This window comes from Vicia villosa, linkage group LG2 (assembly GCF_029867415.1).
Source record: "Vicia villosa cultivar HV-30 ecotype Madison, WI linkage group LG2, Vvil1.0, whole genome shotgun sequence".
NCBI lineage: Eukaryota > Viridiplantae > Streptophyta > Magnoliopsida > Fabales > Fabaceae > Vicia > Vicia villosa.
In genome coordinates, this window is record NC_081181.1 from 221162939 (window position 1) to 221174872 (window position 11934).

Here is an 11934-nt window from a genome sequence, read left to right on the forward strand (position 1 = left end):
GGTGTGGTAATTGATAGGCCTGACAGACACTGGAACAGCCCTGGGAGGAACAAAAGCTGAGACTTCTGACTAGAGGATTCTTGTGGAAGAAGTTCCACTGGACTCAGAATTTCCACTGGACTCAGAACCAAAGGAAGAAGGAGATACACTAGACTCAGAATGAGATACATTATGTTGAGTAGACAATGGAGAAGACAGAGATGAAGCAGTTTCAAGAGGAACAGAGGGACTGGCAGCAGTAACTGAGGTAGACTCAGGATTGACACTTGAAGGCTCAGATGTTGTGAAGGGACTGACAAAAACAGGTAATGGAGACAAGGAAACTGATGAGGAAGAACCTGGAGGTAGATTAGGTTTAGAAGATTGAACCAGTTCAAGAAAAGGAAATTTGGACTCATTAAACAGCACATCTTTAGAGATGTAGAGATAAGCATCTATATCCCTTGTGAGAAGTGGAATAACCTAAAAATAGACACTCGTGAAACCTGAAGCTGACTTTGTGTGTAGAGTAAGGCCTAAGTAAAGGAAAATACGCACAGCCAAACACCCTTAGAAAGGAATAGTCAGGACTGGTCCTAAACAATAAGGTGAATGGAATCTTAAAATTCACAGAGGCTGAAGGCAGTCTGTTGATCAGATAAATTGCAATGGAGAAAGCAAAATCCCAATAGGTCAGGGGCAAATAAGCCTGACTGAGCAGTGTCAGTCTTGTGTCCACAATATGTCTATGCTTCCTTTCTATGACACCATTTTAATGGTGTGTATGAGGACATATAACTCTATGCACAATGCCAAGTTCTGAGAGGAGTTTGTTGAAGGGTATTATTAGAGTAGTTAGTTGTAGTGTACCTAAGGACTGACACCTGGCAGTCACTCTATTGTATAACCTTCTATAGTAGGTCACCTTGTTACCTATATAAGTAACAAGGTGCTATCTTTGTATAGTTACAGAAAATCAATAACAGAATCCAGTTAGAGAAATGAATCTAGTTTGTGAATCTAATATGGTATCAGATTAAGCCACCGATCCATCGTTGTGCTCCGATGTCGTAACCGACTTTGCCGGCGCGATCGCCGCCTTCTACTCCGCCGTCCTCCACTGCGACGGCGTCTCTTCCGATCAAATCTATCGACGATTCAACTCGTCTTCAGTTCTCGATCAAGATCGCACAGAAGTTGGATGAAAAGAACTTCCATCTCTGGCGTCAACAGATTGAACCTTACATCAACGCTCATGGCCTCATCGAGTTCGTTGTTTGCTCGCGAGTGCCACTACAGTTTGTTGACAATGATCCTGCCTATTCCCGATGGCTCCAGAAACATAAGATGCTTCTTTCGTGGTTGCAGTCCACGCTCTCTGATGAGATTTTGTCACGCGTGCCAACGCGTGCCAACACGTGCGAGAGCGCGTCAATTGGAGTTTGTCTGTGCAAGAGAATCTTCACAAGATTCGTACTACCGTGGATGCACTTGCGTCAATTGGAGATCCTCTTCCCCCTGCGCATCACATTGATGTCATTCTTGAAGGTTTGCCTTCTGACTTTGTTCCTGTAGTCTCTGTTATTGAGAGTAAGTTTGGTATTATGGATTTTGACGTAGAGATCCTGCTTCTTGTACATGAGCTTCGCTTGAACAAGTTCAAGAAGCAACCTCCAGCTGGTCTTGTCTCCCTCAATCTCACACACACTACTCCTCCTAATTCCACTCCTGAAGAGAGTATTGTTGCTCCTACTGAACCTACTACTCAGGTGTCAGAGTCAGATGTGTCTGTGACTCGTGGTGGTCGTTTTTCCAGAGGTGGACGCTCTGGTAGAGGCAGAGGTGGTTCCCTTCATCTAATGTGCAGTGTCAAGTGTGTTCCAAGTCTGGACACTCTGCAGACAACTGCTGGCACAGGTTTAACCAGCAATTTCAGCCTACATATGGTGCATATGGAGATCCTTAAAACAACAATCAGCCATGGATGGCATCTGCCACTCCCTTTGCCTTGCAACCAGCTAATGTATGGACCAGACCAGTTGCACCTAACAGATGTACACCAGTTCTTGCTGCTCCTAGTGTCTATGTAGCTCAAGTTGTGCCTGCAACTCCAACTGGTGCCTCTTGGTATCCGGATTCTGGTGCTTCCTATCATGTCACAAATGATTCCAAGAATTTGCAACAGCTTACTCCTTTTGAAGGCTACGATCAGATATTCATTGGTAACAGTCAAGGTCTGAATATTAGTTCTTCAGGTTCTAGTAGTTTTCTCTCTCCGCTACAGCCTCACACTTCCCTCACACTTCACAATCTTTTACATATTTCTACCATAACCAAAAATTTAATCAGTGTGAGTCAGTTTTGTCGTGATAATGCTATGTATTTTTTGTTTACTGCTGATAATTGCTTTGTCAAATCTCAGGCCACTCATTAAGTGCTACTTGAGGGATCTGTTGGTTCTGATGGTTTGTATGAGTTTCTCACCATTGATCTGACCAGAATCAAGTCTGCTGTGTCTTCTCCTAGCTCAAGTCTGCAATCTAAGTCTCCTAGTGTCAATTCTATTTCTGTTAATAATGTTGTTGATAAATTCAGCACTGCCAACAAATGGCATTTGAGATTAGGACATCCTTTTCATAATAAAAACTATACTTCCTTTTCATAATAAAGACTATACTTCCTTTTCATAATAAAGACTATACTTCCTTTTCATAATAAAGACTATACTTCCTTTTGTACTGCTTGTTTTACGGGGAAATCCCACAGACTTCCTGCCTCACCTTCACACACAGTTTACACTAGGCCTCTTGAACTAATTTTTTGTGATATTTAGGGACCATCCCCTACTGTTTCTACCTTGGGCTTCAAATACTATCTGTCTTTTGTAGATGCTTATACCAAGTTTACTTGGATTTACTTTCTCAAAAGTATGGCTGAAGCATTGAATGTTTTCAAACAGTTTAAGGCTCTTGTTGAGTGAGCTTCAACATGGCTAGGGTGGGGAGTTCAGACCCTTTAACAAACTTTTATTTGAACTTGGCATTGTGCACAGAGTGATATGCCCTCATACTCCTCATCAAAATGGAGTTATAGAGAGGAAACATAGGCACATAGTTGACACAGGACTAACTCTGCTCAGTCAAGCTTCTTTGCCTCTTACATATTGGCACGAGTCCTGATTATTCCTTTCTTAGGGTGTTTGGTTGTGCATGCTTTCCTCTACTTAGGCTTTACTCAGCTCACAAAGTCAGTTTCAGGTCCCATGAGTGTTTGTTCTTAGGTTATTCCACCTCTCACAAAGGTTATAGGTGCTTATCTCCTTGTGGCAAAATTTATATCTCTAAAGATGTGTTGTTTAATGAATCTAGGTTTCCTTTTCTTGAACTATTTCAAGCCTCTAAACCACTTCTCTCTCATAGTTCTTCTTCTGTTTCCCTCTCTCCATTACCTGTATTTGTCACATCCTCTCCCACTTCTGAACCCTCAAGAGTTCACTCTGAGTCTCCCTCAGTTGTTGCTGCCAGTCCTCTTATAGTTCCTCCTGCCCCTTCTTCATCTCCTTCCACTTCATTATCCACTCATTCTGCCACTCATGAGTCTGCCCCCTTAAATTCTCACTCTACTTCTCAGTCCAGTGGCTCTTCAGAATCCATTGCTACTGCTTCTACAGGTAGTATTCAGTCAGAAGTCCCAGCTTCTGTCCCTCCCAAAGTTGTTCCTACGTCTGTTAGGCCAATTAATCATCACACCATGCAGACTAGAGCAAAGTCCGGTTTCAGTCAACCAAGACTTGAACCTGGACTATTGCTTACTGCTTCTGAGCCTAAAACTACCAAACAAGCTCTTGCTGATCCTAACTAGCTGGCTGCTATGAAGGCAGAATACAATGCCATTATTTCCAACAAAACATGGACTCTTGTGCCACTGCCTCCTCACAGACAGGCCATTCTTGTGCCACTGCCTCCTCACAGACAAGCCATTGGTAGTAAATGGGCGTTTAGGGTTAAAGAAAATCCAGATGGCACTATTAACAAGTATAAAGCTAGGCTAGTAGCTAAGGGTTTCCATCAAATAGAGGGCTTAGATTTTAATGAGACTTTTTCTCCTGTGATCAAGCCTATTACCATCAGGATTATACTGTCCATTGCTCTTACTTACAGGTGGTCTATTCAACAGCTTGATGTGAATAAAGCTTTTCTAAATGGCTTACTTGAAGAGGAAGTGTACATGGTCCAACCTCAAGGCTTTGAGCAAACTGACTCTAATCTGGTGTGCAGGCTTAATTAGGCCATTTATGGCCTCAAACAGGCACCCAGGCAGTGGTTTGAACGCCTGCAGGCAGCCCTAGTGCAGTTACAGTTTAAGCCCAGCAAGTGTGATCCTTCATTATTTACTTACTTTGAACAAGGGCACACTGTTTATCTTCTAGTCTATGTTGATGGCATTATCATCACTGGAAGCTCCACCACTCTTCTCAAGTCTATCATCACCAAGTTCAATGTTGCTTTTTCCCTCAAACACTTGGGGGATCTGGACTATGTTCTTGGCATACAAGTAACCAGACCAGACTCTCAGTCTCTTCTTCTTACTCAGTCCAAGTATGTGAAAGACTTGCTGCTCAAAACCAACATGTCTAACTGCACTCCTGTGGCAACTCCTATGCAGTCCACATGTAAACTCACCAAAACAGGCTCTCCTGCATTTGCTGACCCCTACATGTATATGTCAGTAGTTGGAGCCCTTCAGTCTGCTACTCTTACCAGGCCAAACATTGCATATGTTGTCAACAAGGTGTGTCAGTTCATGTCTCACCCCCTTGACACTCATTCGATAGCAGTCAAGCGCATTCTGAGGTACCTTAAGGTTACCATCACTCATGGCATTCAGCTTACAGCCCTCAATCCTTCCACTGCACCTTCTGTACAGCTTTTCTGTGATGTTGATTGGGCTTCAGACCCTGATGACAGACGAGTAGTTGGTTGTAGTGTACATAAGGACTGACACCTGGCAGCCACTCTATTGTATAACCTTCTATAGTAGGTCACCTTGTTACCTATATAAGTAACAACGTGCTATCTTTGTAAAGTTACAGAAAATCAATAACAGAATTTAGTTAGAGAAATGAATCTAGTTTGTGAATCTAATAGGTCTGAACTCCCCACCCCAGTCAAACTGAAAACCTTCTATGGGACAGCCATGTTGAAGCTCAACCAAGGCCTTAAACTGTTTGAAGGTGCTCAATGCTTCAGCTTTACTCTAGAGAAAATAAATCCAAGTAAACTTGGTGTAAGCATCCACAACTGACATATAATATTTGAAGCCCAAAGTAGAAACACTGGGGGATGGCCCCCAAAGATCACCATAATTTAATTCAAGAGGCCTAGTGTGCATTGTGTGTGAAGGGGAGGCAGGAATTCTGTGGGACTTGCCCATACAACAAGCAGTGCAAAATTGTATTCTTTATTATGAAAAGGAACATTACAATTGGACAATACAAGTTTAAGAGTATTCAGATTAGGATGACCTAATCTCAAATGTCATTTGTTGGCATTACTGAATTTATCAACTACATTATTAACAAAAGTGGAATGAACACTAGGAGACTCAGTTTGTAAACTGGAGTTAGGAGTGGAAGTAACAGACTTGGTTCTTGTCAGATTAATGGTAGGAAACTCATACAGACCATCAATGCCCACAGATCCCTCAAGCAGCACTTCATGAAAAGCCTGAGATTTGACAAGGCATTTGACCGAAGTGAACAAAAAATACACAGCATTATCACGACAAAACTGACTCACACTGATTAAATTTTTTATTATGCTAGGAATGTGTAAAAGATTGTGAAGTGTGAGGGAAGTGTGAGGGAAGTGTGAGGCTGTAGCGGAGAGAGAAAACTACTAGAACCCGAGGAAACAATTTTCAAACCTTGACCTTTACACATGAATATCTGATCATGACCTTCAAACAGGGAAAGCTGCTACAGATTCTTAGGATCATTGGTGACATTATATGAGGCACCAGAATCAAGGTACCAAGAGAATCAAGCTGGCGTAAAGGGCATAGCCTGAGCAACAAAGGCACTAGGAGCAGCTAGAATAGGTGTACTTCTGTTAGGAGTAGCTAGTTTAGTCCACACATTGGCTGGTTGCAAGGCAAAAGGTGTAGGTGAAGCCATCCATGGATGATTGTTATTGTAGGGAGCACCATAAGCACCATAAATAGGCTGTAACTGGTGGTTAAACCTGAGCAAGCAGTTAAGTGCAGAGTGCCCTGGCTTAGAACACACCTGACATTGCACATTAGAAGAGGAGAACTTACCACCTCTGCCTCTGCCAGAGCGACCACCTCTGGAAAAATGGCCACCACGAGTCACAGGCACATCTGACTCCGAGACCTGTGTAGAAGGCTCATTGGTAGCAACAACACTTTCTTCAGGAGTGGAACTAGGAGGAGCAGTATGTGTAAGATTGAGAGAAAACAGATCAGCTGAAGGTTGCTTTTTAAACTTGTTCAAGCGAAGCTCATGTGCAAGAAGTAGAATCTCTACTTCATATCCATGACTCCAAATTTACTTTCAATAGACCACGGGAGCAAATTCAGAGGGCAAACCTTCAAGAATAACGTCAATATGATGAGCAGGTGGAAGAGGATCTCCAATGGAGGCTAGAGCATCAACAGTGGTACGAATTTTTTGAAGATACTCTTGAACTGACAAACTATCAAGTGAGAGTGCTCGAAGTTCAAGGCAAAGTTGACGTGCTCTAGCACGTGTTTGCTTTTCAAAATAGCTGAACAAACGATCCCATAGCTGATGAGCGTGAGTACAGCCAAGAACGCGTGATAGAATCTCGTTCGATAACGTAGATTGCAAACACGAAAGAAGCATCTGATCCTTTTGAAGCCAACGTGAATAGTCATGATTCACAATTCCTGCAGAACGAGCTTCGTCGTCAACAAATTGTAATGGCACTCGCGAGCAAACAACGAACTCGGTGAGGCCATGAGCATTGATGTAAGGTTTGATCTGTTGGCTCCAGAGATGGAAGTTCTTTTCATCCAACTTCTGCACGATCTTGATCGAGAACTGATGACAAGTTGAATCGTCCATGGATTTGAGCGGAAGAGACGCCGTCGCGGTGAAAGACGGCTAAGTAGACGCCGACAATTGCTCCGACGAAGTCGGTTGCGACATCAGAGCAAGGCGATGGATCGGTGGCTTAATCTGATACCATGTTAAAAACTAGAGATAGTTTCCATTACTGTAACTGAATTTTGTTATTGATTCACTGTTAGTTACAAGCTCTAATGTTAAACTCGGTTAACGGCGCGGCGCGGCCCTTCAAAATATTGGAAGGGAACGGAAACGCGGAATGGAGCGGACGTTATTTTGGTGACGCGGATAATAATATATATAATATAAAAAATATATATATGTATAAAAATTATGATAGATAAATAAATATTTTTTAAATTATAACATTAAACTAATTAATTTATTGTCTTTATGTGGTGTATTTAAAATACCAAATTGATTTCTATTTATATTATATTGTTTTTAGAGGATTAATTGTCATTATTATTACTTATTTTTCTTGTCAAAAGATAATTCTTTTATTATATTTTGAGGTGAAATAGTACTATGTAGTATATAATGTATATAGGAAAGAGAGAACTAATATGAAATAAAGATTTTATAATATTTTGAATAACCATAGGTGAAATAGTCCTATGTACTAGTATGTATACAGCTGTACTAGTATGTATACAGCTGGCTGAAAAGAGAGAGAAGTAATAGTGGCTAGGATGAAAAGAGAGGGGTCTAGAATCAGAGAGAAAGTATTTTTAATAATAGGACTTTTTAATTTTGGGAAATGACAAAATTAACCTCCCAACAGTTGTAAATCTGGAAGAAAAGGAAAATCGACCGCTCTAACCCGTTTTATGGCCGCTCCAACTCCGCTCCGAACCAGATTTCACGGCCGCTCCGTCCGCGACTTCCATACGCGCCGTTCCGGCAGTGGGTGACTCGGCTTTCTTGGCTAAGTCGTTCCGCGCCGAGATCTCGGCCGTTCCGGATGAGTTTAACAACAGAGGCTACAAGTGATAGCACCTTGTAACTTATATAGGTAACAAGGTGACCTGATATAGTAGGTTACACATAAGGTACACATAAGGGAAACTGACAGGTGTCAGTCCTTAGATCAACTACTAATAACTACCCTAATAAATTCCAATGACGGGAACTTGAAATGGGATACAAATACTAGAGCCAAAATTTGTTGAACTTGGTTTCTTCCAATTACCTGGTCCCAACATTTTAATGACATGGATTCAGCAGTTGCGGCAGCCCTCCATTCGGCACAAATACCATTTAATGATTTAATCACCTTGTGTGAAAGGCTCTCCAACCTGCATCCAACAGTGAAAATCAAATTATAAATACACAATATGAGCTTCAATAAAGAGTGGTAATATAAGAATTAGAATTTAATGCAAATTATGACCTGAGTTCTGGCTTTCTTTCAAAAACAACCGAAAGTGCTCGTATAATGGACATGTCTTTGTTGTATTCTTGTCTTACATTATCTGTCTGCATTAACAAAATGTCAATTGTTAGATGAGAAATTCATGGAAAACAGTAAGTTGTTTATAAGCATTTGGTGTATTCCAGAAAATTTGAACTCTAAAATATAACACATCGTGTAAATCTAATAACTAGAGCAAATGACATAGCCCCTGCAAAATTGTTTTGAAGATTTTACCAACTCTTGTGGAACTTGCTTTCCATCCATATCAAAGAGTGCATAGCTGTAAAAAAAATTATGAACTTCAATTCTTAAATAACATACCCAATAATGTGATTCAAGATGACCATAGAAAATATTGAGGCATGCAATACAATCTTTGATTAATTACAAGTGCACAGAACTACTACCATATAACAACAAAGGCAATGCATTTACCTTTCGAAATCATGATTATAAAGGACAAAGTTATCCTCACAAGTATGGTAAAGAGGTAGTCCCAGCCTCCCAATCAATGGAGCCAAAGGATTCTCATTACAATGAAAAAAATCAGGACATAAAGAGTATAATTTTTACCATGATGCCCCAAGGTCAACAGGAAAACAAAATGAGTAATCACTGTGAATCGTGCCACCAACTCTATCCTGGGATTCTAAAAGAACAACCTAAACAAAAAAAGTAGTAAACTTTAGTACAACCTTCTTAATACAAATAAAGAGCAGATTGGCTACAAAAGTATGTATATTCATGGGGGAACACGAGGCAAAATAAAACAGTAAATAAAGGGGACAGTGTCTCTTTTCATTAGCAAAATATATGTTTGTTCATCTGTCACCATATGGAGAAGACAATTTGTCCCAAATGTGTGGTTTGGTTAGACTAAAGTACAATACCAATTCTCTTAAAAGCTAAAGTTATAAAAGCATTACTAATTTGCTAACAAATTCAACACCGTATGTGGAGCAATGTTCCTGTAGAAGTCTTTGATATAAAACTTCAGCACCGTTATAACCATCGAATACCGCCATAATTCCAACTACAACCTCCCTGATCCCCATCGGACTTGCTCTCCAACATCAAACACATAGAATCAGAATTCAGAAATAAAACTTCTGATGAAGCCTCTGAAACACAAAACAAAAAAGAAATTAGAATAGCTTATCGGGATGAAATGCGAACATCGAGGACGCAGAGAGTGCGACCCTCTAGTGGTTTTCTTCGACTCTGGAATTCAGAATTTTTTTTAGTTTAACTCTTTGAGTTTTGATTTCAGTACATATACTTTAGTGCTCTCTTTTCAAGACTAGAGAGAACCTGTTTGTCAAATAACCGATTGTTGGAAATGATTTAACAAATCTCTGTTTGCCATTCCCTAGATCTGTGCCTTTATTTAGTAACAATAATTGGGTGCTCGTGACCATAAAAGTTGCCAAACAAACACAATAGAACTAAACTAAATATATAGACATCACACACACAAATTGGTTTAGGCTAAATATATAGACATCACATCACATATACAAATTGGTTTAGGCTAAATATATATTCATCACATACACAAATTTTAGGTGTCACACAATTCTAGAACACAAAATTGAACATCGTCATTGAACATTCACATGCAAGTGAAAAACTATTTTACTTTCCCACTTGTTTATCAAACAACGTGCAAGTGCAGAATATAAACAGGAAAGTCTTCATTATGCTATGGATTTTACTAGGAAGCAACAAACATCAAATGGACCCATAAAGAAACAAAATCATTGTGATTTGTTCTGATATAATGCCTTAGGTTTTTTTTTATCATTTTTTTTTACACAAGCAAACTTAATTCATATCATTATTCAAACAAAGTTCAATACAAGGAGGAATCATATGGAGAACCATACGTGTTTAACCAAGAATTGGCCACCCTAGCTAAGCTATGAGCCACCAAATTCGCTTGACGTTTTACAAACTTAAACTCAAAGTTATGGTGAGAAACAAGAAGATGCTTAATATTATTAATGATCAAACTAACAATTCAAATTGTAAGTGAGAAAGCTCTTTATTGTTTAACACTTCAAATTGAAATTTCATCAAAGGGTTAATTAATTAACTAAGAAAATAAACTAACACTTGAAATTTTCCTAATAGAGCAACACACTTAAGATTTACAACCAATCAAAAACAATATATTTTGCAGTATAGCTATTCAATGCTAATAATCATCACCACAAACTCATACACACAATTATTAGCTTCTAGTCAAATAAAAGTTTCCATCTACACTAACTAGTCTTTCCTATTTTGATGTAAGAATCATATTAAACAAAATAGAAATCAAACTTATTATCTTTTCAATTCCAACCAAAGAAGGCAATGACTTAGATTATATATTCCACCATAACATAGAGTCAAATTCAATTCAATTCCGTATTCAATTTTACAAAAAGATTTCTTCAACACGACACCAAACATTCAATTCACCTGCACCGCCATACATGCATAATCATAAAAACATACCTAATTTGCAGAGTTCAAAGCCTTTGCTAGGGTCACCAAAACCTCCAACAAATTTTCCACTAGCATCTGTTTCAAATTCCAAATTACCAAGTCACTATCTACAATGCGTTCATTAAATTTACAGAAAAATAAAGAAAGAAATGTGCTTAAAGTCATCAGTAACACAAGGTCAAAACCTAACATTTTAAAACGCAAAGAGAAGAGAGAGAACCTGGAGAGAAAAGAGTGGGTATGGTTGATGGTGGTAGCCGCGCGAAGAAAGTGAGATTGTAGCAACGATTGGAGAGAAACGTTAGTTGCAGTGAGAGATTGAGAGAGTGAAGAAACTTAAATCTGGAAACGTAGAGAGGTGATGAGAGAGTGAAGAAACCGAAACGGAACCATGCTATATCAATACATTTTCTGTTGATTATCGATTTAGGGTTTGTGATTATGGTTGTGGTGAGAGTAGTGATGATGGTGATTTAGGGTTTATGACTATGGTTGTGGTGATAGTGGTGATTTAGGGTTTATGACTATGGTGGTGATGATGGTGATTTAGGGTTTATCGTTCATGGTTAAGAAAACGCGAAGGCAGAGAGAGAAACACTTTGGGAGTGTTTGGATGTTTGGATGAGAGAAGAAGTTGCAAAGAGAAAAATAGGTGAGAAAGAGTGTTATAAGAAAGAAGTAAAGTAGATTTGATATATTGATTGGTAGAAATGTGTTTAATTTATAAATGACAAAAATACCCTTCATATAATTATGTTATTTAAATATAATTTTTATTTTAATTTTGTTGATATGATTTTACATGATTAAAGAAAATAAACTATTTGAATATATATATATATATATATATATATATATATATTAAATAATAATTTCAATATAAATAAAATTAATATTTAAATTTATAATACAACTCATTTAAGTTAATTTATAT

General features: G+C 38.9%; 1 long non-coding RNA gene across 1 annotated transcript; it reads right to left on the minus strand.

The window, feature by feature from the left end:
• Positions 1-8741: 8741 nt before the first annotated feature.
• Positions 8742-11652, minus strand: LOC131654018 (uncharacterized). The gene is made up of 4 exons (XR_009299174.1): positions 11221-11652; positions 11010-11075; positions 9081-9628; positions 8742-8787 (listed from the first exon to the last, which is right to left on the minus strand). It is a non-coding gene; the product is annotated as an uncharacterized LOC131654018 (long non-coding RNA).
• Positions 11653-11934: the final 282 nt, after the last annotated feature.